Source organism: Schistocerca gregaria, chromosome 6, assembly GCF_023897955.1.
Source record: "Schistocerca gregaria isolate iqSchGreg1 chromosome 6, iqSchGreg1.2, whole genome shotgun sequence".
Lineage (NCBI taxonomy): Eukaryota > Metazoa > Arthropoda > Insecta > Orthoptera > Acrididae > Schistocerca > Schistocerca gregaria.
The window spans coordinates 473903130-473930717 of NC_064925.1; positions in this window are offsets into that span (position 1 = coordinate 473903130).

The window sequence follows — 27588 nt, forward strand, 5'->3', positions numbered from 1 at the left end:
AACAGCTGGTAAAGCGACTGTAAGTACGATAACGATAGATGCCTCTACGAAATATTTCCAAAGATTTGGGAAAAACACTCTCGGATACTAAAAGTACTCTCGATACTAAAAGGTATCAGATAGATTATATAATGGTAAGGCAGAGATTTACGGACCAGGTTTTAAACTGTAGGACATTTCCAGGGGCAGATGTGGACTCTGACCACAATCTATTGGTTATGAACTGTAGATTAAAACTGAAGAAACTGCAAAAAGGTGGGAATTTAAGGAGATGGGACCTGGATAAACTAAAAGAACCAGATGAGGTACAGAGTTTCAGGGAGAGCAAAAGGGAACAATTGACAGGAATGGGGGAAAGAAATACAGTAGAAGAAGAATGGGTAGCTTTGAGGGATGAAGCAGTGAAGACGATAAAGTAGGTAAAAAGAGGAGGGCTAATAGAAATCCTTGGGTAACAGAAGAAATATTAAATGTAATTGATGAAAGGAGAAAATATAAAAATGCAGTAAATGAAGGAGGCAAAAAGGAATACAAACATCTCAAAAATGAGATCGACAGGATCTGAAAATGGCTAAGCAGGGATGGCTAGAAGACAAATCTAAGGATATAGAGGCTTACCTCAAAGGGGGTAAGATAGATACTGCTTGCAGGAAAATTAAAGAGACCTTTGGAGAGAAGAGAACCACTTGTATGAATATCAAGAGCTCAGATGGAAACCCAGTTCTAAGCAAAGAAGGGAAGGCAGAAAGGTGGAAGGAGTATATAGAGGGTTTATACAAGGGCGATGTACTTGAGGACAATATTATGGAAATGGAAGAGGATGTTGATGAAGACGAAATTGAGATAAGATATTGCGTGAAGAGTTTGACAGAGCACTGAAAGACCTGAGTCGAAACAAGGCCCCGGGAGTACACAACATTCCTTTAGAACTACTGACAGCCTTGGGAGAGCCAGTCATGACAAAACTCTACCATCTGGTGAGCAAGATGTATGAGACAGGCGAAATACCCTCAGACTTCAAGAAGAATATAATAATTCCAATCGCAAAGAAAGTAGGTGTTGACAGATGTGAAAATTACCGAACTATCAGCTAATAAGTCACAGCTGCAAAACACTAACGCGAATTCTTTACAGACGAATAGAAAAACTGGTAGAAGCGGACCTCGGGGAAGATCAGTTTGGATTCCGTAGAAATATTGGAACACGTGAGGCAAAACTAACCTTACGACTTATCTTAGAAGAAATATTTAGAAAAGGCAAACCTACGTTTCTAGCATTTGTAGACTTTTGACAATGTTAAATGGAATATTCTCTTTCAAATTCTGAAGGTGTCAGGGGTAAAATACAGGAAGGGAAAGGCTATATACAACTTGTACAGAAACCAGATGGCAGTTATAAGAGTCGAGGGGCATGAAAGGGAAGCAGTGGTTGGGAAGTGAGTGAGAGAGGGTTGTAGCCTCTCCCTGATGTTATTCTATCTGTATATTGAGCAATCAGTAAAGGAAACAAAAGAAAAATTCGGAGTAGGTGTTAAAATTCATGGAGAAGAAATAAAAACTTTGAGGTTCGCCGATGACATCGTAATTCTGTCAGAGGCAGCAAAGGACTTGGAAGAGCAGTTGAACGGAATGGACAGTCTCTTGAAAGGAGGATATAAGATGAACATCAACAAAAGCAAAACGAGGATAATGGAATGTAGTCGAATTAAGTCGGGTGATGCTGAGGGAATTAGATTAGGAAATGAGACACTTAAAGTAGTAAAGGAGTTTTGCTACTTGGGGAGCCAAATAACTGACGATGGTCGAAGTAGAGAGGATATAAAATGTAGACTGGCAATGGAAAGGAAAGTGTTTCTGAAGAAGAGAAATTTGTTAACATCGAGTATAGATTTAAGTGTGAGGAAGTCGTTTCTGAAAGTATTTGTATGGAGTGTAGCCATGTATGGAAGTGAAACATGGACGATAAATAGTTTGGACAAGAAGAGAATAGAAGCTTTCGAAATGTGGTGCTACAGAAGAATGCTTAAGATTAGATGGGTAGATCACATAACTACTGAGGAGGTACTGAATAGAATTGGGGAGAAGAGGAGTTTGTGGCACAACTTGTCAAAAAGAAGGGACCGGTTGGTAGGACAGGTTCTGAGGCATCAAGGGATCACAAATTTAGCATTTGAGGGCATCGTGGAGTGTAAAATTCGTAGAGGGAGACAAATAGATGAATACACTAAGCAGATTCAGAAAGATGTAGGTTGTAGTAAGTACTGGGAGATGAAGAAGCTTGCACAGGATAGAATAGCATGGAGAGCTGCATCAAACCAGTCTCCAGACTGAAGACCACAACAACAACAACAGCATCAACTCTCGGAACCGTTTCTCAACCAGTAAGCTAGTGCCGATACTCTGTTAGATACCTTCTTACCTTCTTTTTCTTTTGGTTTTTTGTGATGGGGTGTTAATTTTGTTTTGTACTAAGCAGACTGCCTATACTATCTCGTCCATTTCTAAAGATCTAGACGTTGATGGGTCGTTAAACCGAATCTTCCTTCCTACTGTGTATGTCAGTCCTCTTTTGGAGTACTTCTGCACGGCCTGGGTTTTCTTACCAGGTAGGATTAACAGAGGACACCGAGAAAGTTAGAAGGAGACCAGCGTGTTCTGTATTATTGCGAAACAGGGGAGAGAGTATGACGGACATGATACAGGATTAGGAATGGACACCATTAAAACAAAAGCAATTTTCGTTGCTGCGGAATCTTCCTTCGAAATATCAATCACCAACTTTCTCCTCCGAATGGAAAAATATTTTTTTTTTGACGCTGACGTTCATATGAGAAACGATCTCCATAATAAAATAAGGGAAATCAGAGATCGCACGGAAAGATATAGGTGTTTGTTTTTTCCATGAGGTGTTCTAGAGTGGAATAACAGAGAATTATTACGTAGATGTAGAATTTTTAGATTTGGTTTCTATCGTTCCTTAGACTGTTAAGTTTTTAAGAAATGATCGTTCATTAACTGTTTAAAATAATGAAACCATTTTTATTCTGTAAACCTTTGAAACATATTGTGTACAGTATACGCCGTTTTAGACACAAGGTAACTGGTTTAGTAAATACAGCACTAAGTAATGTACTTATGGGATGGGTAAAAATAGAAACGCAAAGAAAGAAAAGAAAATCGCCATCAGTGCAAAAAGGGCTTGCGTTGCGAGTAAAGAAGAGGCGCTGCCTTCTGGGGTCGAAACCGGAAAATTTACGAGCCCTGAAGGCCTCCCGGTGGCCGAGAGGAGACAATGACTCCGCCATCTCCAGTTGATGACGTCAGGCTCCCACTTGCGCCTGGAATTCCAGTGTGAGTTCATAGCTCTACCCTCAGACTGATATTGACCGCGTTCGCCAGTTCATATTTGCTTTCCTCCGATGAGAACAAACCCATCTGCTGTCTCTTCTTTAGAATCTCTACGGTATTCGTATATCTTTTTCCTCCAACAGATACATCTAAACTCTAAATCAAAATTGAATCGTCATCAATTCTAAGCAAAAATTTCCTCGAACGTCTGATAAATGCTGATACAGAAAATCGTCTCTTGTATATTCCCAAATGGGATCCATCTTTTACCTCATTAGAAAGATAATGAGATTTGCAGAGGGCTGGGATCCTAAAAAACCAGATCTACTCAGTATGGTAATTGATGAAACAAAAAAATATAAAACAAATAATAATACCCCGTTGACTACGAGGCTACTATAAATGGAGCAAAATCCCAAATCCTTTTATGTACTCGTACATCCTTGTAATGGATGGTTACAAGGACTTCGGGTGTACAGTATGAAATGAAAATTAAAACACCTGCAGCCGTCACTTTTGCATTTAATTTATTTACTCAATCAGTTTCGGTGTTCAATTACATCATCGTCAGGCCTCTCGACCAACGTTAGGTGGAAGGAATCTTCCCTTGTGTGCAGTTGTAACAGGTGCCAGTATTATACGTCAGTACATCTCTGATTTCCTTACACAGAACTGTTGGAATGTTGTTTTGACAGTCGTCAGTTGATTAACGAAGGGATAGTGTCATGTAAACCAGAGATCTAGCGACAGCGTTTGTATAATATTGGCGGCTTCTAAGATTGCACACTAGATTGGAGTACTACCAATTTATGTCAGTCAAGTTACCTCAAGATGGTGCAACGGAAAATCTAAACTCGTTGGGTAAATAAACCAAAAAGCAAAAGTAACGACCGCAGGTGTTTCAATATTCATTTCAAAAATTCAGATAGAGGTAGTGCATATCGAAAAGTTGGCAGTGGACTTCTTAAAGGAAACAGACTGTGCGCCAACTGTAATGATTTACGGTAGTCAAAGGAAACCAAATCTGGACCTATGGCTCTTGATTTGAAACCAGTCTGTCAGTAATGCCAGTCGAACGCGTTAATCATGTCAACATCTCGTTCGTTTCGAAACTCTTACATAGTAGTAAATTTAGTAGATCTCAAATGCGTAAAATAGTAAGTTCAATATTTTATTAAGTTATACAGTAGGTAGAGTGGCTGCAATATACATATCAACTTCACGGGACACGAAGGCTCGATGAAATTGCTCGCGGTACACGCTCAGTGTATAAAATAATAAAGTTAGAACAAAACATAGTGGAGATTAATACAGCGAAAAAGAGGAGTTTCCACAGCATCTGTTAAGAGACTGATTTATTAAAGTACCTCTTAAAACAAATAAAACTGCTCACAAGTTGACCGCCTCAAATATGGCCAACAGATTCGTTTCGCATTTGGTAGGTCGCCTGTATTCAACCTAAAATAAAAGACTCTAGATTTATTGTCTCAACACTACAACGTTTTTAAAGAAAGTACCCCTAAAGCCCATGACGCGCTGTCGTCTCAGCATTTTTCATCATCCGCGAATGCATATTTTTCTAGAAACTGCGGAAAGAAACTGTTATGACTCTCCCTTATGTATCCATAACGTAAATGCCTTTTCAATAAAAGATGCTGGTATAGCTACCAAGAAATCTGACTGGTGAGCGATTCTCAATAGAGGTCTACAGGTGTTTCAATTTTTTTTATTAGTTGTGTTTTTTACCATATCGAAACTGGCAGGAACAGGAGATTTAATAAGATAATCAACATAGAATAATAGCAAGGTAGGAAAATAAAAGTCTCAAATGACTTCGATTAATAAAGAATTTTAAGCCTTATTGTACGAAAAGAACTCCGTGTATCATGCTGCGAATCCATCAGGAGGGACATCAGACAACCGACCGCAAGATACTTGTTAACGGCGAGGCACGTCACAGAACTTTATTTCAAGGTTTTCAGAATTGCAGTGTGCGTCTGGAAATCGGGCGGATGGAACAACGGTGCATAGTGTAATTCGTGATCACCTTTTAGCTTCGATGCTTCAGGGATGTTACCGTATGCGTGGTATGCATTAAAAGTAATTCCAGAAAAAGAAAAGTTTTTGAATATTAATGTTCAAATGTGTGTGATTTCCTAAGGGACCACCTGCTGATTACACACTGCTTAAACTAATATATGCTGAGGACAACACACACGCCATTGCCCGAGGGAGGTCTCGCACCTCCGGCGGGAGGGCCGCGCAATCCGTGACATGGCCCCTCAAACCACGCGGTCACTCCTCGCGGTAGACTTCTCTCCACCATATCTTCTGAAAGATGTTGTTGCGTCAAGATTGCATTCACTAAGTGTTCTTAGTGATTCCTTCGAACGTTTTGTGTGAGAAGAGCCATCCATGTAGTTGTTAGAAGGAAATTGAGGGCATTCAACCGAGTTGGTGAAAGAGCCGTTGCAAGGCAACGAGGACTACTATTACAATTCTTCACTAATCCAAGACGTTTCAGAAATTTATTTGCCTACCTCGTTATTATTACTTATCTATTACATGATTAATGTTCCTATTTCTAGCAATTTCAGTATCGAATAAAACGGAAATAAAGATGCTCTGGGATTCATTTGGGAAACAAAGACAGGTTCTCTCCTCCACAACTAGACGCCTTGGGCGCTACATCAGTGGCTCTTTAGTTGAACAGCGTTAAACTTATGGGTAAGAAACAGATTTGAAGGTGTGCACTGGACTGAGACAAGGGAATGCCATTTCACCTGTTATATTTAACCTTGTCCTAGAGAAGGTCGATAGAGAATTTTAAAACCAGTTCACAAGGGATCCAGCTACAGGATTGCTGAGAAAACTGGATTACATATTAATGAAGAAAAGACAGAATACCTGCCGATAAGTAGGAAAACCAGAAAAGATGCACCTCTGACTGTAGATGGATTAAATTTCAAGACTGTTGACCACTTCAAGTACCTAGGAAGTCTTTTTAGTAATAACAAGAGAACAGATATAGAAATGCCCGTTTATCAAAAGCAAACAAGGCACTTGTTAGTTTCATCAAAATTCTAAGAAAAAGATCACTTAGCAGTAACTTCAAAATCCGCTTATATCAATCGACCATTATACCTGTGATGTTATATGGCTGTGAAACATTAATATTTAGGAAGAAAGATGAAGGAAAACTGTTAATATTCGAAAGAAAAGTGCTAAGGAAAATTTTTGGACCTGTATACGACGAAAATAACATGGAATAGAGAATAAGAAGAAATGAAGAATTAAGAGGGCTGTACAAACACCGTAACATAGTCGAAGTGGTCAAGAGGAGAAGGTTGAATTGGGCAGGCCATGTAGCAGGAATTACAGAGAATAGACTACCTAGAATGGCATTCAGAAGAACAATAGATAGAACGAGTGGAAGAGGGAGACACAGAATCACATGGCGGGATAACATTCGGGAAGGTACAAGTAGGATGAACAGCAACAGAAACTGCACAAACAGAGCAATGGAGAGGCAAAAGTGAAAGAGGCTCATAGAGCAGGCATATGGTCGATAAGGCCCTTGCCACATGTAAAGTACACAGTTTCTTTCCTCGATTTATGAGAAAATACACGTTTGCAGACCCCACTTACAAGGATGAAAAATGCTCAGTTTTAAGGTGTAGTCTCCTAAAAAAAAAAAAAAAAGTAGATACACCCTGTCGGATACACGCAATGGTAGGTGGTATAACAACTCTACTTTCACGTTCTCTCGATTTGTCCAGGATGTTTTTTAGTTTTCCCATTTTTAAGAGGGAATTTACATTAAATGTCATTAGCCATATTCTCGATTTTGGTTTGATTTTGTTATAACGGGGCATTGAGGTACTCCGATTTACCCCCATGCACACTTCTGTGGTCTCCCCAGAATCCGAATAGATCACTTGCAGTTTTACAACCGTGGTATTTGACCCACTGCGGTAATTTGTCTTTGAAGGTGCTGTATCCATGTTGATTTACTTGGACCGGGTTTGTGACTGAAACTGAGATTTCAGTCTGGTTAAGCTCAGAGTTCCACTTCTGAGTTTTATAGGTCAGCCGCCACTAACCTGTGAACTCTTCGTGCCCTTTGTCCAAATAACCTTGGACGATAGCTTTCATAGTATCCCAAAAATCAAGGTTGCCTCTTCCGCCAGTTCCGCCGTACCGATGATCTTCATATCCGCCTTCACTGCCGTTGAGGTCTTCACCGTATCCCTGGCAAGAGGCCCTCACCCGGGCCAGGTGAACCAAGGTTTTTTACGAGGTGTTACTCCTCCCCCTCCTCCATTTTCACTCGGGGTTGGGACCGGCTATGGCGAAGTTACTACCGCATTTAATAACATGGATTAAACACTTTCTGGATTGTATAACCTTTGTATGAATTCATTACTTTCAGTCGTATCACCTCGATAAAACCAATCATCAAAAGCGTTTTCACAAATACGACACAATTCAAAAGTCTAAGAATAAACAGATTGTTCAAAGAGAACATATGTTACCATACATCGCATTATATTCCCCAAACGAGATAAATCTTTAAATTACATCGTCTTTTTGTGATACGATTTAAATGAAATTAAGCCTAAGTGTTGTCCCAAGCTGTGCTCAAGTTAACTGCGATAAACCGATGAAAATTCGTCTAGTAATTTTGAAGATTACAGTGTTCAAACAGACAAACCGACAGACACGACTGTTTAGATAAAACTTCTTACATCCAATGTCTTTTTTTTCTTCCTTTGTAATCCGATTTTTATGAAAAGGCTTATACGTTGGCAGAAGCTGCGCTCATTTCACTTGTGGAAACTCCATGAAGAGTTGTCAAGTAATTTTGGAGAGTAGCGTCTTTATATAAGATTTTAAATCATGGGAATTTTTTTCAGTAATCTTATTTTGATGAGATAAAGACTGAATGTCGCCCCAAGCTACGCTTACGTTTCTGCTAAAACCTTATGAAAAGTCGTCTGGTGCTTTTGAAGATTAGCGAGCTTAAACAGACAGAGACGACGGTATTACAGTTTTGTTATTAGTACAGATCTGTCAAATTTTGCTTCATTATTTATGTTTGTGGCTGGGTGCCCTTCCTGACTCCACAGCCGACAAGGTTAGCATAAAATAAGGAAACCGTATGGGCCACCTCTCTGTGACTCGCACAAACATTGTTCTGTGTCTCGTCATATTTTAACTGTATCTGTATCGTTTCCTCTGAAGCGGAATTTGGGGACCAGGCGAGCATTTGCCTAAACGGACGTGGGAAACCATTGGCAGCGTAACGTTGTCACGATTTATACTGTGTACTGTATCGGTTCCTTTGCGGTGAAAAAAGCCTTCAGTGGAGTATAAAGATCCACTTTCAAGACTCAGGACCGAACTATGTACTATGTTCGACACGTCAGTTGCAAGATTCCCAGCCTTTGTAATTTTAACAGTGTACTCTGTCCGTATTTAGCTGAGCGGTCTAAGGCGCTGCAGTCATGGACTGTGCGGCTGGTCCCGGCGGAGGTTCGAGTCCTCCCTCGGGCATGGGTGTATGTGTTTGTCCTTAGGAAAATTTAGGTTAAGTTGTGTGTAAGCTTAGGGACTGATGACCTTAGCAGTTAAGTCCCATAAGATTTCACACACATTTGAACATTTGTCCGTAATTAAATATTTCTAACTGCTTATTTGCAGACACAGTGATTAGGTCATCGTGACTTATCAACGTACGAGTGCTACCATTTTAAATTTTTATAATGGAGAGCTCATATATTGTTTTAAAATTTGCTTTTCAACTTTTGTTTTTGTTAAGTAAAAGGGCAACTCAGATACTAACGTAGTAGTTCTTTTTTTGCAGTGAGCATTTAGAGAAATGGCAATGTGGAAGAACATAAGCCGGCCGCTGTGACCGAGCAGTTCTAGTCACTTCAGTTCAGAACCGCGCTGCTCCTGCGGTCGCAGGTTCGAATCCTTCCTCGAGCATGGATGTGTGTCATGTCCTTAGGTTAGTTAGATTTATGCAGTTCTAAGTCCAGGGGACTGATGACCTCAGATGTTAAGTCCCATAGTGCTTAGAGCCATTTGAAGAACATAAGTTTCACGTGGACGACTTTTTACAATTTTCGCGGCATCCTAACGCAACAACAACCTCTAAGGTATTTACCTTAAAATTTTAAACACAGTAGGACATTTTCCATAGTAATGCAGGAGTCGAGCGCAGGACTTGGAAAAGACGATAGCGTATAGAACGCAGTCAGACTTACATGCGCACAAGGAATAACACACCTTGTTCGTATTGTTGGCAGTGCCGACGGACAAAACAGTCCCCGGGCAGCCCAACTGGGTAATGTTTATTTGTTCCACTGGCTGCATTATTATCTCTGCGCGTCAATGCTTGGGATGCAAAGAGCGGCAACTACATGTACTGGTATTTGCGATATGAACATGCCGAGCAAGGGCAGGAGAGGTTTTGTATCAGTGGCGTACCCGCAGAACATGCGCACCACAGCTACAATGTTGAATTTGTAGCTCCAAAGTTTCGTTAGAACCGCCAAAAGCTGATGTGCACGTAACGAGTGATGGCACCAACGGGCGTTAGTCGTAAAGAGCAGCACTGTATTGCTAGACCCCAATTAATCAAATAAATCTGGCTCGCCGTAACCGTGCTGTGAAGATGTTAGGGACAGTTCGCAATGTATGTAATCTCGACTGTGGCATGCATACTGCATCGCCTCTGGGCGTATTTATGCTCATAACCTTGTCTTGTCCCCCCCCCCCCCCCCGCAAAAAAAATCAGTTTTCATTTGTTTCCCCTTTCATTCGTAGAACCATCATTAAAAATTGCTTTGTCACTGTTTCAACTGTCACTAAAGATTTAGCAATATCTAGACTTTTTTGAGCAAGACTTCAAAGCCTGTCGAAAGACTCGAAAATAATCAGCGAAAAAGAGGTCATTAAAAGTACTTAAACGATACAGATTGAAGATATACAGTCCTATTTACAAGGCTCAAGTAACGTTTTTAACTTGTTTTGATGGAAATATTTTCTTGATGTTGTTCTGTTACAAATCCAACACAGTTACATGTGTCTGCCAGCTCCGATCCATTCTAAAAGATTAATCGGCACCTACAGCTTCTGAATCGATTTCTACATGGCGTGCCTGAATCTGACATCGCAGACTTAACAAAGCGAGCATTTTTCAGCATGCTTCATGAGATTGCCAAGAAGTCGTTGCTATTCTGCTATAAAGTCACGGATCAGCGTGTAGTGTGAGAATCTTATTCTCAGATTACCAGTTCGTCGTTGAATGAGTGCTGTCTTATGAAAAAGTGCTGTGAAGTACAGTGGGAACAAAACAAAACCTTTATGTCAGAGACTGACATCTATGTCCGAATGTAGAATAGCACTTAGTGGTTAGCACATTGAACTCGCATTCGGGAGGATGAAGATTCGAGACCCTGCCCAGTCTTCCATAGTTAGGTTTTCCGTCATAATTCGCACAAGGCAAATGACGGGAAGGTTCCCGTGAAAGGACGCGGTGGATTTCCTTCCCCACCCTTGACACAGTCCGAGCTTGTGCTCCGTCTCTAATGATGCCATTGTCGAGGGGACGTTGAACTCAAATTTCCCTTCGTTCCTTGCTCTTCACAGCACTGCTGTTGAGTCACATATGGACTATCACGTAAATAACTCGGGGTAGAAATGAGCGGATATTCGAAGCTACTACGTGGGCTCAAGCAAACTGTGAGCTTCACTTGACGGAAGGATTCTGGGGACTTGGACACTTTTAACAAAAATGTCTCCTTGAGAACACTCGTACGACTAGTCGCAAAATACTTTTCAAGTGAGCAGAATTTGTAATAGACTGAGCTAAAATGAATTAGGCCTATGTAGCACACGCATTGTTTGTTTCGAGTTGCGCCGGAAAGAGTTCTAATACCAGTTTCGCCTTTAAGGGCATTCTCAACTGATACAGCAACCAACATAACCAAATAGGAAAAGTATCATATTGGCAATGGATATTAAGTGGCTGATTATGTTACTTTATTTCTTTTTTAGTTTTTACAACACAGTCACATGATGACATGAATGTGTCGGAAAAATATAAACTGAAGAACGTCACTGCACTGAACAAATTGCTAACGACGTACGTACCAGGAGGTCATTCGTAGTTCAAAATGGCTCTAAGCACTATGGAATTTAACATCTGAGGCCATCAGTCCCCTAAACTTAGAACTACTTAAACGTAACTAATCTAAGGACATCACACACATCCATGCTCGACGCAGGATTCGAACCTGCGACCGTAGCAGCAGCGCGGTTCCGAACGGAAGCGCCTAGAAGCGCTCCGTCACAGCGGCTGGCTCATTCGTAGCAGAAGTGCTTTTGCATTATAGAGGGGTAATTTTGTACAATCAAACGAGAATTGCCAAGGCTGCTTTCCCAAAAAAGGCCAGTGGATTTTCAGCATTTCGTGGCCTAAGTGAGAACCTTGATGGTAGTTTCTACATAATAGCCAGGGATGAGACACTTGCTAATAAATTTTGAAAGCGCACGTGCAGTGCTCTTCGCACACGTGTGCCAGTCTAATGAATTTCTGTTTCCTGCACTGCTTCCTCTTCCAGGAAACACACTGCAACCCTTTTGTCTTCTTCTGAAGCCTCCATTTCACTGTTTTCATCACGATTGAGTCCGGTGGACGGTCGATGCTTGCACGTGTCTGCTCTGTCGGCACGTGGCAGTGTGTCCTTGCCCTCTACCGACGACTTTGGAACCTCAGAACTCTAATAGGAACAGAGCCTTCTTCCGCAGAAAATGGCCTAGCGATCGCTTCACCAGTTTTCGTGTCACAGCCTCCGGTTCGATTCTTGTGGAATACATCTCATAGGTAACTTGAAAAGCGTTCAGAGGTTTTGGTATTGTATAAAAGAAGTATGGAGGTCTATATACACTTGAAAATATTGCCACTATAGTACAAGGAATGCAACAGCAGAAACATTAGGTGAACAAGCAGAAAAATACAATACGAGTGAATTATTTTGGACTTCTGGCAACATGTAAAGCATTATTCGCTCTAATTCGTTCGCATGCTTATCTTGCCAATTTGCGAAGTTCATCTGGGCATGTTCTATCTAGTTGCATAGTGAATGGATACTAATTATGATCTTAACTGCAGAAATCTGTGATTACTAGGTGACACATACGGGCTGCCTTCAACCCTCCAGGTTAGCCGAGAGCGCTAACCCGCCGCTTCCTGGACTCGGATAGGCGCGCCGGCCCCAGATCGAATCTGTCCGGCGGATTAACGACGTGGGCCGCTGTGTCGAACAACCTGGATGTGGTTTCTAGGCGGTTTTCCACATCCCTCTAGGTGAATACCGGGCTGGTCCCCACATCCCGCCTCAGTTACACGACACGCAGACATCTGTAACACTTGCGCACTATTTCATGGTTTACACTTGCCGCAGACTGCTGGGGTACACTGATTCCGTCCTGGGGGGTACGGGGTGGCGGCAGGAAGGGTATCCGGCCACCCCTTTAAATTAACCTTGCCAACTCCGTTGTAACCACGCCGACCCTGCGAACAGTGCGGGTCAAAGCCGCAAGTGAAAGAAGACATAGCGGCTACCTTCAAAAATGAATAAGACCCGAATTAACAAAATGCTATCTAACTACTCTCTGTTAGGCGTCTACAGCCACGCATACTCATACAATGTAACGTAGCACTTTGTTTAATATCCGTATTAAGTTAATATTTGGACGACCACGTGGCACAGCCGAGAGGGAACACCAATGTGTTCGCCGTATGGCTCTGACGCATCGGAGTGCATCTGCAGTAGCAGTTTGAACAGTAGTTGGCACCACGGTGACACAACGAACTGTTAGAAATCAATTAATACGAGGACACCTCCGAGCCAGACGAGGCCATTTGAGGGCCTGTAACCAACCTTTCTGCGTGGTACACACGATGGACCTACACCTGGACCGCGCCGTCTGAGGGCGCCTTGCCACGGTTCGTGTGGCTCTCCCATCAGAGGTTCGAGTCCTCCCTCGGGCATGGGTGGCTGTGTTGTCGTTAGTGTAAGGTAGTTTAAGTTAGATTAAGTAGTGTGTAAGCCTAAGGAGCGATGACCTCAGCAGTTTGGTCCCATAGGAACTTACCACAAATTTACAGTTTCCTACACCTGAAGTTATGGTTTGGAGTGTAATGTCGTATGACAGCTGTACCACTCTCGTGGTTATCTCACGCACACTGACTGCAAATCTGTGCGCCAGCCTGATGATTCGACCTGTTGTGCTGCCATTCATAAACAGAACTCCAGGAAGTGTTTTCCAAGAGGATAACGCTCGCCTAAAACTGCTGTTGTGACCCAGCGTGCTCTATAGAATGTCGACATGTTGCCTTGGCCTACTCGATCACCAGATCTGTTTCCAATCGAGTTCATACCGGACATCACTAGATGACAACTCCAGTGGCATCCACAAGCAGCGTTAACCGTCCCTGTATTGACCGACCAAGTGCAACAGACACGGAACTCCAGCCCACAAAGTGACATCCGGCCACAACATAATGTATGCACGTTTGCACGCTTGCATTCAGCATTCTGCCGCTTAGAGCACTAATGTACCAGCTTTTCACATTTGCAGTTGCTTATTTGCGTTTAGGTTAACCTGTCAATTTGCAGTATTAATCACTTCAATATGTTGCCTAGACACATGTATCCCCGAAATTTCGTTACTACACATGAATTATTTTTTGGGGGTTTCAATTTTTTACCGTCAGTGTATTTTGTTTAATTACTTCCATCTAGGCATTGTGCTATGCCTCATGAGGGCTCTCTTCTACTATCTGATAAAATTAGTACTTCGCTTGATAAAATTTATGGAATATGTGAAGAAAAGGTAAGAAATTTCCATTAACTTTATAACTATTATTGTTGTTGTTGTGGTCTTCAGTCCTGAGACTGGTTTGATGCAGCTCTTCATGCTGCTCTATCCTGTCCAAGATTCTTCATTTCCCAGTACTTACTGCAACCTACATCCTTCTGAATCTGCTTAGTGTATTCATCTCCTGATCTCCCTCTACGATTTTTACCCTCCTCGCTGCCCTCCAATGCTAAATTTGTGATCCCTTGATACCTCAAAACATCTCCTACCAACCGGTCCCTTCATTTTGTCAAGTTGTGTCACAAACTCCTTTTCTCCCCAATTCTATTCAATACCCCTCTTTAGTTATGTGATCTACCCATCTAATCTTCAGCATTCTTCTGTAGCACCACATTTCGAAAGCTTCTATTCTCTTCTTGTCCAAACTATTTATCATCCATGTTTCACTTCCATACATGGCTACACTCCATACAAATACTTTCAGAAACGACTTCCTCACACTTAAATCTATACTCGATGTTAACGAATTTCTCTTCTTCAGAAACGCTTTCCTTGCCATTGCCAGTCTACATTTTATATCCTCTCTACTTCGACCATCATCAGTTATTTTACTTCCTAAATAGCAAAACTCCTTTACTACTTTAAGTGTCTCATTTCCTAATCTAATTCCCTCAGCATCACCCGATTTAATTTGACTACATTCCATTATCCTCGTTTTGCTTTTGTTGATGTTCATATTATATCCTCCTTTCAAGACACTGTCCATTCCGTTCAACTGCTCTTCCAAGTCCTTTGCTGTCTCTGACAGAATTACAATGTTATCGGCGAACCTCAAAGTTTTTATTTGTTCTCCATGAATTTTAATACCTACTCCAAATTTTTCTTTTGTTTCCTTTACTGCTTGCTCAATATGCAGATTGAATAACATTGGGGGGAGGCTACAACCCTGCCTCACTTCCTTCCCGACCACTGCTTCCCTTTCATGTCCCTCGACTCTTATAACTGCCATCTGGTTTCTGTACAAATTATAAATCGCCTTTCGCCCCCTGTATTTTACCCCTGCTACCTTCAGAATTTGAAAGAGAGTGTTCCAGTCAACATTGTCAAATGCTTTCTCTAAGTCTACAAATGCTAGAAATGTAGGTTAGCCTTTTCTTAATCTTTCTTCTAAGATAAGTCGTAAGGTTAGTATTGCCTCACGTGTTCCAACATTTCTGCGGAATCCATACTGATCTTCCCCTAGGTCCGCTTCTACCAGTTTTTCCATTCGTCTGTAAAGATTTCGCGTTAGTATTTTGCAGCTGTGACTTATTAAACTGATAGTTCGGTAATTTTCACATCTGTCATTATTACTATGTTTCAAAATTTTAAAATCTTGGTCAGTTCAAACCGATTAAGGTTACGAAAACAGCAGTGCTAGTGGCAGGCATTACTGCAGCCCACTGCGGCCTTGTCGAAGACATCTCGTTGTCAGGCGACCGCTTATACTCGTTATCTGAGGCGTTCAGAGTGAGTGGACGTTGGACGGGAGCACCGGAATAGTATTTAGGAGGCACTTAGATGGAAATGTTGCCGAGGGTACGCTGTTAGCTCTCAGTGAGTGGGGGAGCATGGTTTCCGCACCGTCGAACAGTAGTGCGTTTAGCTGCACTGTGGTAACGGGCTCCTCGTGAATATTTGTTGCTGCCGCAGTGACATTCGTGTGCTTTCCAGGCGGCAACAGTTCTTTCGAGGCACGTAATAGGGCGTGCGGCTGAGTGTGGCTGTGCATGTGCGTCCACAAGGAAGCAACAGCCACATTCGACAAGCAGTGCTGCGCTTGGAAAGCCGCGAATGGGCCAACTCGTGTGTAGCTCGTCCGCTCGTCTTTGGATTGGATGGCGTTGTGATGGTGGGACCCACCCGAATGTGGAGGCTGTTTTACGATGCGTTGTCGTCACGTATCATCGACGTGTACTGTGTACCCCTGACACTCTACATCTACATCTACATGGATACTCAACAAAGCACATTTAAGTGCCTAGCAGAGGGTTCATCGAACCACCTTCACATTTCTCTATTATTCCAATCTCGTATAGCGCGCGGAATGAATGAACACCTATATCTTTCCGTACGAGCTCTGATTTCCCTTATTTTATCGTGGCACTCGTTCCGCCCTATATAGGTCGCTGTCAACAAAATATTTTCGCATTCGGAGGAAAAAGTTGGTGATTGGAATTTCGTGAGAAGATTCCGTCGCAACGAAAAACGCCTTTCTTTTAATGATGTCCAGCCCAAATCCTGTATCATCTCTTTGACACTCTCTCCCATATTTCGCGATAATACAAATCGTGCTGCCTGTCTTTGAACTTTTTTGATGCACTCCGTCAGTCCTACCAAGTAAGGATCACACACCGCGCAGTAGTATTCTAAAAGAATAGTAGGCCTGTTACATTTCGTAAGTGTCCTGCCAATAAAACGCAGCCTTTGGTTAGCCTTCCCCACAACATTTTCTATGTGTTCTTTCCGATTTAAGTTGTTCATAATTGTAATTCCTAGGTATTTAGTTGAATTTACGGCTTTTAGATTAGACTGATTTATCGTATAAACGAAGTTAAACGAGGCCCTTTTAGAACTCATGTGGATGACCTCACACTTTTCGTTATTTATGATCAACTGCCACTTTTCGCACCATTCAGATATTTTTTCTAAATCGTTTTTCAGTTAGTTTTGATCTTCTGATGACTTTATTAGTCGATAAACGACAGCGTCATCTGCAAACAACCTAAGACGGGTGCTCAGATTGTCTCCCAACTCGTTTATATAGATAAAGAACAGCAAAGGGCCTATAACACTACCTTGGGAAACGTCTGAAATCATTTCTGTCTTACTCGATGACTTTCTGTCAATTACTACGAACTGTGACCTCTCTGGCAGGAAATGGCAAATCCAGTCACATAACTGAGACGATATTCCGTAAGCACGCAATTTTACTACGAGCCGCTTGTGTGGTACAGTGTCAAAAGCATTCCAGAAATTCAGGAATACGGAATCGATCTGAAATCCCTTGTAAATAGCACTCAGCACTTCATGTGAATAAAGAGCTAGTTGTGTTTCACAGGAACGATGTTTTCTAAACCCATGTTGACTATGTGTCAATAGACCGTTTCTTTGGAAGTAATTCATAATGTTCGAACACAATATATGTTCTAAACTCCTGCTGCATATCGTCGTTAACGATATTCTGCATCTTAGTCTGAAGATTAAACAACAGTAACCTGAATAGTAATTATTTCTGCTTCCTTCAAGATACATGAGCATTACAGTGACACGTTCTCGTTGATTTTAAGAATGTTGTAATGCGTGTCTCGTTCAGTACTACAGATTTTTCATCTGTCTCAAGCAGGAAATAAAATTTTGGTCTGTGATTTGTACTGTCACGGCTACGCTGAGAGTTGTCAAGTAAATGGAATGCTTTTCTTAAGGCTGACGTGTCACATTTTCGAGGCAAGATTAGAGGTGTTCACATTTTTGGGGCGAGATTAAAAGTGTTTTGTATGTCTCACTGGACCTTACAAGGATTTATTAACAATAAAACACCTCACTTTAAGAAAACTGAAGCTATCTCTTTTCTGCAAAAGTTATAAGAGAGTTACATTGCCGGCCGCGGTGGTCTCGCGGTTCTAGGCGCGCAGTCCGGAACCGTGCGACTGCTACGGTCGCAGGTTCGAATCCTGCCTCGGGCGTGGATGTGTGTGATGTCCTTAGGTTAGTTAGGTTTAAGTAGTTCTAAGTTCTAGGGGACTGATGACCACAGCAGTTGAGTCCCACAGTGCTCAGAGCCAGAGTTACATTCGCCCAGCAAGCGCTACAGTCAGTCTCTTGCTTGTGTTTAAAGTATCCATGTTTGACGAAACGGAGTGCTTTATGTTCAGGGGTATAGTGTGAAGCTGGTTTGTGCTGTAATAAAAGCGGTCCTAAGTACACCTACTCGTCGTTAACAGATGTTCAGGGCATGTGGAATAATCTCGACAAATAAAGTTGCTTCCAGTCAGCCTGTCGTTTCCTGTAAATTTGCTGTTATTCTACTGAATGGTTTTGTATTTTATTAACGAAATCGAACAGGCTTACGTAATGTTTGTCAGTTTACATGAAGTGTTTTAAAATTGCATTAGCATTCTACGGTAATTAACATCTGGGGAAATTGTTTTGAAGTTGTTGAGACATGGTGGGAATTTTTCTGAGTTTTGGCAAGATATGTATTGTTAAACATATTGAACAGAATCTGCAAATTGTAGTGTTCCAGTGCCGCGTGGAGTGGCCGCGCGGTTAGAGGCGCCATGTGACGGACTGCGCGGCCCCCACCAGCCTGGGGTTCGAGCCCTCCCTCGGGCATGGGTGTGTGTATTATTCTTAGCATAAGCTAGCTTAAGTAGTGTGTAAGTCTAGGGACCGATAACCACAGCAGTTTGGTCCCTTAGGAATTCACACACATCTAACACACATTTTTTGCTGTTACAGTGACGTTAAGAAATTCTTAACTTTAAGTTTTGTGAGTAACGATTTTAATTTTGAAGAGACAGTAGAGAAATTCTGGAAGAGTATTTGGTTTTTGGAAAGAATAGATTATCTTATGTGCCCGTTAAATTAAATGGATGTTATGAGCATATACAGCGTGTTACAAAAAGGTACGGCCAAACTTCCAGGAAACTTTCCTCACACACAAATAAAGAAAATACACTCCTGGAAATTGAATAAGAACACCGTGAATTCATTGTCCCAGGAAGGGGAAACTTTATTGACACATTCCTGGGGTCAGATACATCACATGATCACACTGACAGAACCACAGGCACATAGACACAGGCAACAGAGCATGCACAATGTCGGCACTAGTACAGTGTTTATCCACCTTTCGCAGCAATGCAGGCTGCTATTCTCCCATGGAGACGATCGTAGAGATGCTGGATGTAGTCCTGTGGAACGGCTTGCCATGCCATTTCCACCTGGCGCCTCAGTTGGACCAGCGTTCGTGCTGGACGTGCAGACCGCGTGAGACGACGCTTCATCCAGTCCCAAACATGCTCAATGGGGGACACATCCGGAGATCTTGCTGGCCAGGGTAGTTGACTTACACCTTCTAGAGCACGTTGGGTGGCACGGGATACATGCGGACTTGCATTGTCCTGTTGGAACAGCAAGTTCCCTTGCCGGTCTAGGAATGGTAGAACGATGAGTTCGATGACGGTTTGGATGTACCGTGCACTATTCAGTGTCCCTCGACGATCACCAGAGGTGTACGGCCAGTGTAGGAGATCGCTCCCCACACCATGATGCCGGGTGTTGGCCCTGTGTGCCTCGGTCGTATGCAGTCCTGATTGTGGCGCTCACCTGCACGGCGCCAAACACGCATACGACCATCATAGGCACCAAGGCAGAAGCGACTCTCATCGCTGAAGACGACACGTCTCCATTCGTCCCTCCATTCACGCCTGTCGCGACACTACTGGAGGCGGGCTGCACGATGTTGGGGCGTGAGCGAAAGACGGCCTAACGGTGTGCGGAACCGTAGCCCAGCTTCATGGAGACGGTTGCAAATGGTCCTCGCCGATACCCCAGGAGCAACAGTGTCCCTAATTTGCTGGGAAGTGGCGGCGCGGTCCCCTACGGCACTGCGTAGGATCCTACGGTCTTGGCGTGCATCCGTGCGTCGCTGCGGTCCGGTCCCAGGTCGGCGGGCACGTGCACCTTCCGCCGAGCACTGGCGACAACATCGATGTACTGTGGAGACCTCACGCCGCACGTGTTGAGCAATTCGGCGGTACGTCCACCCGGCCTCCCGCATGCCTACTATAAGCCCTCGCTCAAAGTCCGTCAACTGCACATACGGTTCACGTCCACGCTGTCGCGGCATGCTACCAGTGTTAAAGACTGCGATGGAGCTCCGTATGCCACGGCAAACTGGCTGACACTGACGGCGGCGGTGCACAAATGCTGCGCAGCTAGCGCCATTCGACGGCCAACACCGCGGTTCCTGGTGTGTCCGCTGTGCCGTGCGTATGATCATTGCTTGTACAGCCCTGTCGCAGTGCCCGGAGCAAGTATGGTGGGTCTGACACACCGGTGTCAATGTGTTCTTTTTTCCATTTCCAGGAGTGTATGTTATGAGGGCATGTGTCCGGAAACGCTTACTTTCCATGTTATAGCTCATTTTATTACTTCTCTTCAGATCACATTAATCATTGAATGGAAACACAGCCACAGAACGTACCAGCGTGACTTTAAACACTTCATTACAGGAAATGTCCCTCCGCTAGCGAGGATAAAGGCATCCACCCTCCGTTGGCGATTATACAAGCATCCCCCCTTCGTCGCATGTAATCCCTGATGCGCTGATGCAGCCCTGGAGAACGGCGTATTGTACACAGACGTAGACAATACGAGCACGAAGAGTCTCTACATTTGATACCGGGGTTGCGTGGGCAAGAGCTTCCAAATGCCCCCATAAATGAAAGTCAAGAGTGTTGAGGTCAGCAGAGTGTGGACGCCATGGAATTGGTCCGCCTCTACCAATCCATCGGTCACCAAATCTGTTGTTGAGAAGCGTACGAACACTTCGACTGAAATGTGCAGGAGCTCCATCGTGCATGAACCCCATGTTGTGTCGTACTTGTAAAGGCACATGTTCTAACAGCACAAGTAGAGTATCCCATATGAAATCATGATAACGTGCTCCATTGAGCGAAGGTGGAAGAACATGGGGCCCAATCAAGACATCACCAACAATGCCTGCCCAAACGTTCACAGAAAATCTGTGTTGATGAAGTGATTGCACAATTGCGTGCGGATTCTCGTCAGCCCACACATGTTGATTGTGAAAATTTACATTTTGATCACGTTGGAATGAAGCCTTATCCGTAAAGAGAACATTTGCACTGAAGTGAGGATTGACACATTGTTGGATGAACCATTCGCAGAAGTGTACCCGTGGAGGCCAATCAGCTGCTGATAGTGATTGCAGACGCTGTACATGGTACGGAAACAACTGGTTCTCCCGTAGCACTCTCCATACAGTGACGTGGTCAACGTTACCTTGTACAGCAGCAACTTCTCTGACGCTGACATTAGGGTTATCGTCAACTGCACGAAGAATTGCCTCGTCCATTGCAGGTGTCTCGTCGTTCTAGGTCTTCCCCAGTATCGAGTCATAGGCTGGAATATTCCGTGCTACCTAAGACGCCAATCAATTGCTTCGAACGTCTTCCTGTCGGGACACCTTCGTTCTGGAAATCTGTCTTGATACAAACGTACCGCTCCACGGCTATTGCCTCGTGCTAATACATACATCAAATGAGCTTCTGCCAACTCCGCATTTGTAAACATTACACTGACTGCAAAACCACGTGCGTGATGAACACTAACCTGTTGATGCTACGTACTGATGTGACTGATGCTAGTACTGTAGAGCAATGAGTCGCATGTCAAAACAAGCACCGAAGTAAACATTACCTTCCTTCAATTGGGCCAACTGGCAGTGAATCGAGGAAGTACAGGACATACTGACAAAACTAAAATGAGCTCTAACATGGAAAGTAAGCATTTCCAGACACATGTCTACATAACATCTTTTCTTTCTTTGTGTGTGAGGAATGTTTCCTGAAAGTTTGGCCGTACCTTTTTGTAACACCCTGTATAGGGTACCTTCGGTTGTACTATTCTCCCAATCAGCAATGACAGTTTCAGTGTAGTGCTTGAAGTAAATAACGCAACGTTACCTACAGGTCTCACCGCAACCATACAAAGACCATTTGGTTAACAAGCGATTCAAAATGTATAGGAAATGTTAAACATATTTGGTAAATGAGATACCGGCTTGGTGAACCCGATGGCGAATCAGAAATAACTCGTAAGCAAAAAAGTGTTTCGAATTGCTCTGAGCATTATGGGACTTAACATCTGTGGCCATCAGTCCCCTAGAACTTAGAACTACTTAAACCTAACTAACCGAAGGACATCACCCATATCCATGCCCGAGGCAGGATTCGAACCTGCGACCGTAGCTGTCGCGCTATTCCAGACTGAAGCGCCTAGAACCAATTGGCCACAACGGCCGTCTATTCGTAAACAAAACGGCATCCGTCCCACAATGACCGTAACCGCCACAATGTAGCCTAGGCAACCATACAGTTCTAATGCAGCTCTTCTGGTGGTATAATACAGAAATACATTACGTTGTATAGCAGAAATGGTCCACGGAGATGTGTTGTGCGAGGTACGCCTGTTATAACCACTTCGTCAGCACAAGTCCACAGCCAGTCTTATGCATGGCTCCCTCTCTCTTACTCTCTCAGCATAGTATGTTATTCCAGTCCCGTCTCGATACCACACCGTACCATTCACGAACAAAACATACATTTCCTCCAGAGCAGCCCAAAAGGAACAGCAGGAAGCAAAACGCCTTGTTTTCCCTCAAACAGGCGTACAAACAGTCGTTTTTCCCTCGTTCTACTTGAGAGTGGAAGAGAAACGGAAATGACGAGTAGTGGTACAGGGTGCCCTCCGCCACGCACCTTGCGGTGGCTAGCGGGGTAACTATGTACAAGTACCTGCTAATATAACTGAAGAGTAGCTTGCAGAACTAATGAAGCAATTCGTTGAGTGAACAAAGAGAAATACACGTTTCTGATGAAGACAGGAGTATTTCCGTCTATGTTGTCTCTAAAGTTGGAGTCATCATTTCCATACAGAAGAGAAAGTTTGTGTGTGATAAAAGATCTGATCTCGAAAATGCTGTGCATCCTGTATATGTTGCGACTGATTGGGACCATTAACCATAGAACAACAAGTTTTTGCACTTTTACATTGTGCTCTTCGAGCAGCTGGAGTAAAATCGCTTCGTGGCAAATATATTTAGTACGATGAATACGAGAATGAGAAGGTAAGTGCTCCATTTCCAACATAGTTGTAACTGGTGAGATTTTTACATTGTAAGAATATTATTTGTGTCCATCGGAGTATATATTCATACTTTTATGATCCTTTGGAGCAGAGACAGTACACGAAGAAAAAATAAAACTTTTGTTTGCAAATTGCACAGACTAATGGCACACTTATTGCAATGAGTTCAATTAGAAGTCTTTGCTTTAATGTACGATTTACTCAATAAAACTACTGTGTATCATCAAGTAAGAAAAAGGAGTATCACGTAGGAACTTTAGAGGCACATTTGTAGGATGGGCGCGGACACATAGCAAAAACGTAGATGTAAGTTCAGAATATAAATGAAGAGTTACGTAAGATATGAGTTAGTATAGGCGGTTGTATCGATTGTCGCGTGCAACCGCTGAAACATTATGGAACATTAGAGTAACTCTGCAGTGCAATGGTCTTGCCGAGAAGACGGAACCTTTCTTGTTCTGGAAGCCGTCCTGATCGGACGCATATCTGCCATCGCTCCAAATAGTTATTTGGCACACCGCCATTATTATATGTATTGAGACACAATCTCAGGCGTACTCATAGTTGCACACAGAAACAGAATTATTGTGTCTGTTATTCAGTTTAGTTTAATATTTTGTGAATATAGTGATAATATTTAATCTTGTGTTTCATTTATGTTGCAAGCTATTGTTCCATTTAAACGGCGTCTTGGCAAGGCTAAAGGTCCCGTATTACAAATTACATCAAAGGTCCAGTACGTATCAAAGCTTGGGAATTATTCAATGTACGAAGCCCGATAAAGAATTACACACGGCCAGACTTACAATGAACGGACCTTACGCAAAAAGCTACTGTCAACCACGCAAAGTTTGTATAAACTGATCACTACTATTATTAATAATTATTATTATTTATCTGTTGTCTGATATTCACAAACCAAACAGACAAAGCCACAGCGAGAGAAATCAAACTGGCGATTTCGTGTCTGGACCTTTTATTGTACTTGCTGCACGGGTTTTCTTTGTTGCATGGGTGATGGGATCATATCCGACGAGCCATTGCCATTGAATATTTGTAAAGACTAAACAAAAATATGAACCATTGAGACTGATGATAAAAACTGGAATATACATTGCGTACATGGATCCAAGGTAAGATATAACATTTTTACATTAGCATGCTGGTCCAAGTGCTTTCATTAATTGCAGCTTGCTTCCCAACTTTATGAAAATTATCCGTAATCGTAGGAGTCATTTTTGCGCAAGATCGCGTATTCCAAATTATTTTTATCATACAGTTTCTTGCAACAATACAGTCATACCATTCCACAAAATTGCCGAAACGTGTCATGTGCAACGCAAAATGGCAAGCAACCATGAATTTTAATATTTTCACCATTAATAGTAATTATTGATCAGTTAAGCCAACATTGTTGCTATATGAAATTAATTTCGTAAATTCATTTTCAAGCGTGTTCAAAGATTTTTCTTGCTATATACATTACGTGTAGCATGATGGTAAAGCGTAAATAATTAGCAAAAACTGAACACGACAGACAACAGACGCAAACCGAATCCAACTTGGACATGGGACGAAACAGTGACAATGACTCCAGAGATGACTACAATATTAACGATCTATCAGCAGTTAATATGCCTAGTGAAATAAATCTCGTAAATAGTCCGACCACTAGTCAAATAGCTAAATCTAGCTCAGAGCCCATTCTTGTCCGTGACGTTATGTCAAACGACGTGGCGGGGCCAGAGCAATTTCAGTTAACAAATATTTCCTGCATGTTTGACACTATTATCAAGCAAATGACTTAAACAAAAATCAGATGACATCAATACATAATTAAATGACTAATAACAAGGAAGACACCGACGCACATATGTTAACAATACATAATGAAATGACTAAAAACAAGGAAGATTCCGGCGCACATGTTATCAATACATAATCAAATGACTAAAAACAACGAAGACACCGTCACACATGTTAACAACACCTAATGAAAGAACAAATGGCTCTGAGCACTATGGGACTTAACAGCTGTGGTCATCAGTCCCCTAGAACTTAGAACTACTTAAACCTAACTAACCTAAGGACATCACACACATTCATGCCCGAGGCAGGATTCGAACCTGCGACCGTAGCAGTCACGCGGTTCCGGACTGAGCGCCTTAACCGCGAGACCACCGCGGCCGGCTAATGAAAGAACAAGGAAGACACCTACGCGGAAATGTTATCAATACATAATCAGATAACTGAAAACAAAAAAGACATTGACGAACACATGACGGTTTTAAAAACGCGTAATGCCGAGATTAGGATTGAATTAAGGGCACTAAAAACTTGTAACAACACTCTGCGTGAAAGAGTAGACGAGATTAACACGAGGCTGAGCGGCCAAGTGTCCGAACTTGACTCAGAATTTTCCGAATTGAACTTATAGCAGGAAAAAACCCACAAAAGACGTAAAAGATATTCAGACTGAAGTCAAACATTTAAACGCTACATGCGAAGCTGTTACCACTCAAGTGAAATCTTATAAGTCAATTCATGACTCAATAAAGAACTTACAAACTGAAATTATACGCCGACAACCATTTTGCCAACATAAATAAAGAATTTTCGTGACTGGGTCGATCAGAAAAATAAATATTTCGACCAATGTATAGAGGAAAAATTACCGACGGTTGTACACGACATCGTCGTCGAATTAGTTAAAAATAACAAACATGTCATAGCTGAAGCAGCTCAGTACGACGCAGCACGACAAAATGGTTCAAGTGGCACTGTGCACTATGGGCCTCAACTTCTGCGGTCATTAGTCTCCTAGAACTTAGAACTAGTTAAACCTAAGGACATCACACACATCCATGCTCGAGGCAGGATTCGAACTTGCGAACGTAGCGGTCTCGCGGTCCCAGACTGCAGCTCCTAGAACCGCACGGCCACTTCGGCCGGCGTAGCACGACAGAAACAACTAAACGGTGACATACGACCGGAGTGTACTATAGTAATACTAATAATGAAAGTGATCGCTTTGGTAATGAAAACAAATATATGCATGTCACGTATTCTCCTTACTCAACACACACGTGAGAGCACCGAATGCACACACCCTGGCACATGACACCTAATTACAGTCGCGATATTTATGGGAAGTACATTCCTTTCCGTTCACCAGTCCATCACTACAATAATTACAGTGAAAGCAATCGACATTACAGTGCCAAAGAAGAAGGAAGTCTGATTTAACATTGGCAATTTGAACCTTTCATCTCAGAAAAAAGTATTCTATAAACTTTAATTTTGCTGAAAGCATTTAGAAATGCGTTCCCAAGAGCATGGAGTGACCGAAAGATAATTTCTTACGTTGTAGGTTACATCCAAGTTGACGAAGCTGTCTGGGCATACAATGAATCTTGCTTGGCTACATTTTGGTCGCAGTCGGTACAAGAACGTCTAAGGAAACAGACTGTGGAACCAGAGCCTTTCAATGCTAAACATGGCTATTTGCGCCGGTATTTTGAGAAATATTTGAATATGACCCACTTTCTTGATGAAACTGTAGCTACGAGCGATATACTCCGTGCACTAAAAGCCAGATTGCCTTTTAACATTAAAGAGAAGTTACTGCACATTCTAGACAACGATGCGGAATATTTTCTGTGTGTACATTCTGTTATAATGTTGTATGAGAATCAACGTTCCGCATGGCAAAACAGCTGCCACAATCTGTACGTCAGTGGCATGCAAAACGCGCCGGCTAGCCAACTTACTCCTGGAGCGTCGGCTTATGTCGGTTACGTAGCACAGCAGAATCAATGCCTTCCTTCCGTAAACCAATACAAGACCAACATCAGCAGACACACCCCATTATGAACAATAATCATAACATACCATACAAATCAAGCGATATCCCACACCAGAGGCGTGGCAACAACAGTAATTGAAATAACAGAAACGTAAACAATAAAAACAGAAACAATTATCAGCGTGTACAAAATCAGCAGCAAAACTGGAACAGTAGCTACGATAATCCGTACGAAAATACACGTCCACCACCTCAGTACAGCATCAACACAGGTCCGTGGCAAATACCGCCACAGCCTGTACGAAATCAAAATTGGGCTTTTCCCACCAATCGGCAGGTAAGTCAAGGTGCTCAACCGCAAAGGCCACAACAGATTGGAGAGTGGAATACACAATACCCTAATGTAAACATAACAGAAGTGTCAAGTGAAACTCCACTTCCGCCTTATCACCATCTGCACCAATTAAGACGACGTCAAACTAAAAACCGACACTACTGTGCCCCATATCGTGGCTGAAGGATTGGGGGCGGTTTCCATATCAAATATGGTTTGATACACCCACTGACGAACAACACAATGATTATGTAGCAAATAATTTTAAG